The sequence below is a fragment of the Ixodes scapularis genome, unplaced genomic scaffold (genome assembly GCF_016920785.2).
Source record: "Ixodes scapularis isolate PalLabHiFi unplaced genomic scaffold, ASM1692078v2 ptg001200l_1__unscaffolded, whole genome shotgun sequence".
NCBI lineage: Eukaryota > Metazoa > Arthropoda > Arachnida > Ixodida > Ixodidae > Ixodes > Ixodes scapularis.
This window is the reverse complement of record NW_024610116.1, coordinates 2,955,956-2,959,112: the sequence shown is the minus strand read 5'-3', so window position 1 is coordinate 2,959,112 and position 3,157 is coordinate 2,955,956. Positions and strand designations below refer to the sequence as shown.

Sequence of the window (3,157 nt, the reverse complement as noted above, 5' to 3'; positions counted from 1 at the left end):
AGAACAAAGCCAAAGCTAAGAAGCAGCGATCATGGATCTAATGAGGTTACTGAGAACAGATTTACTCTGTTTATGTGAAGAATTGGGTGTGGAGGTGGAGCAAAAGATGAAGAAATCTGAGATCAGTAAAGCAATTTCAGAGAGCGCGGAAGCAGAGGATATTAAAATTGCGTGGGAATTACTTCAGAACGCTAAAAGTGAGGCTGCAGCAAGAGAGGAACGAGCGCAAGCTGCAGCAAGAGAGGAACGAGCGCAGGCTGCAGCGAGAGAGGAACGAGCGCAGGCTGCAGCGGCAGAGGAACGAGCGCTAAAAAGGCTAGAGCTCGAAATTGAACAACAGCGATTAAACTCGCAGAACAGTAGAGTTGGGGCTCCGGTACGAGCAAGTGAGGCCGAGTCGTATCAAATGAAGAAGCTCCTGCAGCCGTTTAAAGTTGGGGAAGACGTGGGCCTATTCTTAGTTAACTTTGAGAGGACATGTGAGAAGTTGAGCTTCGCCCCAGAAACGTGGCCGCAACGGCTTTTGACTTTGTTGCCCTGTGAGGCTGCAGAGGTTGTCGCGCGCCTTAGTACTAGAGACGCGGACGACTACGACAAGGTGAAGTCGAGCCTTTTGAAGCGGTATCGCCTTTCTGCCGAGGCATTCCGTCAAAGGTTTAGAAACGCATCCAAAAAGAGCAGCGAGGGCTACTCGGAATTCGCGTACGGGCTTAAAACCAACTTGATAGAATGGTTGAAGAGCGAGGAAGTGTACGAAAGCCGAGACAAGGTAGTCGAGTGTGTGTGCCTCGAACAGTTCTTTCGTAGCATTCCGCAGTCAGTCAAGCTCTGGGTGCAGGATAGGGTGGGAGTCGACTCTGTCGAAAGGGCTGCTGAGCTAGCCGAAGAGTACGCAACGCGTAGAAAGCTGAGCGGAGAGGACAGCGAACCCGGCCGGAGCGATCAGCGCAAGCCCTTCCGACAGGGAAACGGCTCGCGAGAAAAAGGGCCCGAGAAGCCAGAAACAGGACAAAAGGTCCCAGAAAAGAGCGGAGATTCCTCGAGCGGAGATCCCTCGAACGGAGACGAGGCACGGAAAAGCCAAAAAGGGCAGTTCGAGGCAAGGAAGCCGTTCCTGTGCTACAACTGTCAGGAGCCGGGACACACAGCGGCCAGGTGTAACAAACCGCGGGTTGTGTTCTCGTACGTGAGCGGTAGTGACAGGGACCTGGAGCTTCTTCGTCCCTATCTTCACGAGCTCCAGGTAAACGGAAAGCCGTGCAGGGTGCTTCGTGACAGTGCAGCGACGATGGACGTTGTTCATCCGTCGTATGTAACGACATCCGACTTTACTGGAAAGGTAGTTTGGATCAAGCAGCTGCTCGAGAAGCACAGTGTCTGTCTGCCTATGGCGAGAGTAAGGATAACTGGCCCGTTCGGAGAGCTAGTGACAGAGGCGGCTGTCTCGCAAACAGTCCCGTTGGAGTATCCCTATTTGTTTTCTAACCGGTCAGATTTCCTGCTGCGCGAAAGGGGTCAACAACTGGGAGAAGGACTCGTTCAGTCGTGTACGAGGTCCAAATCGCGTCAGCTCGCCCCTTTGTTAACGAGTGAGCCAGAGCCAAAGGCAGCTGACGGGGAGCAAGCACTCCCAGAGTTGGAGACAGAGAAACGGAATGCGGGGGTCCGGGTTGTAGAAAAGCCCGACCTCGTAGCACTAGAAAGCGTACGCCGTCCCAACGCGGCGGCGAAAAAGGCGGAGGAAGACGGGATCATCAAAGGATCTCTCGTAGCTCCGGCGTCACGTAACTTTGGTCCTCTGTTACGAGTAGACAGAGCGTCTTTGACAGTCGAGCAGAAGAGCGACCCTAGTGTGTCAGGGTTTCGCGGTACAGCTCAGGAGATTGCTAGGACCAATGTGACGGGGCATGAAAAAGGCGGATTGTTTTATCGGCGCTATAAGGACCGCATTTTCACGTCTAGAAATCACGTGAAAATCGATCACTATGACTTCAGCGTAAGAAAGAGGAAAGGCAAATTTAACAGCAATGCCGATGGGTTGAGCAGATTTTTCTGATATCACCAAAAAGAGTGGGGATGATCTCAGAGGTTTTCGTCATCCACGGGAATGAGGATCTAAGTGGGGGCACTTCGTTAAAACCCCAAAATGACCTCACAAATTGCGAAGAGTTTTTGTCTTTTTGTATTTTGTTCATAGTGACCTCTTTGGAAAAATGAGTTTTTCTTTGGCGACAGCGGGTCTCGATACCCGAAGTTGTCCTAAGGTTTTAAATTGCATTGTTTTGGCAAATTTTGGTAATCCGTAATCCAGTCTGGCGGGTCTCTGGCGGATTCCGAGCGTTTGACTGCGGAGTGGCGTGGTGTTGTGGGGGATGTTTCCGCTGATGCCTCCGTTGTGAGGGGTTTGGGAGTTTGCTTAGTGCTTGCAGCGTCTTCTCAAGGCCTACTCCAAGCCCACCTCTTCAGGCCAGCGATAGTACCACCGGCCATTCGAGGTTTCCCTGGCCCCGGAGGGGCTGTTAAGAATGGAACCTTCGGCGACCTTCTTCCGAGTTTCAACGCTGCGGAAACGAGTCAAGACGAGTCCGGGACCGGCGCCCGCTTGTCGGGGCCTGCGCGAAACGAGTCCCGACGAGTCTGGGACCGTCGCCTGCGTGACGGGGCCTGCGGCAACAAGTCTCAACGCGCCCGTGACGTTGGCGGGACGTGTGTGTGTGTGCGTGGTGGTTGGTGCGCTCGGAAAAGGGAGAGAGGCATGGCCTAACTGCGGAGAACTTTGGCTACGTCGCACTGGACGGCGGACTTTTCTGCGTCGCACTTGACGGCGGGTTCCTGCATCGCACTGGCTGCCCTGGCGGAGAGTGAGGGAGAAACGGACCCTATATAAGGCGGAGCGCGAGGCTGCTCCGTTGTTCTCTCGGATTTGACGACTGTATCGCTACCATGTAATTAAACCGTTCGTTACGTTACCAAGTCTCCCACCTCCACTGAACCCCTGGGTTCTTCACTTCGGGGAATGGACGTCGTCTCGAGCCAGGAAGCTTCCGGACGTGCGGCCTAAACCCCGCCTCGAACAGTGGGCTTCCACATGTGTTTTTGAGGTTTGTGTTTACGTCGGCAACTGTAAAGGGCGGTGGGGGGGGGGGGGGGGGGGGCG

At 54.0% G+C, this 3,157-nt stretch overlaps 1 pseudogene; it reads left to right on the top strand.

Annotated features, from left to right (window-relative positions):
- The first annotated feature begins 205 nt into the window (after window positions 1-205).
- On the top strand, window positions 206-2,000 carry LOC120844803 (annotated as a pseudogene).
- Window positions 2,001-3,157: the final 1,157 nt, after the last annotated feature.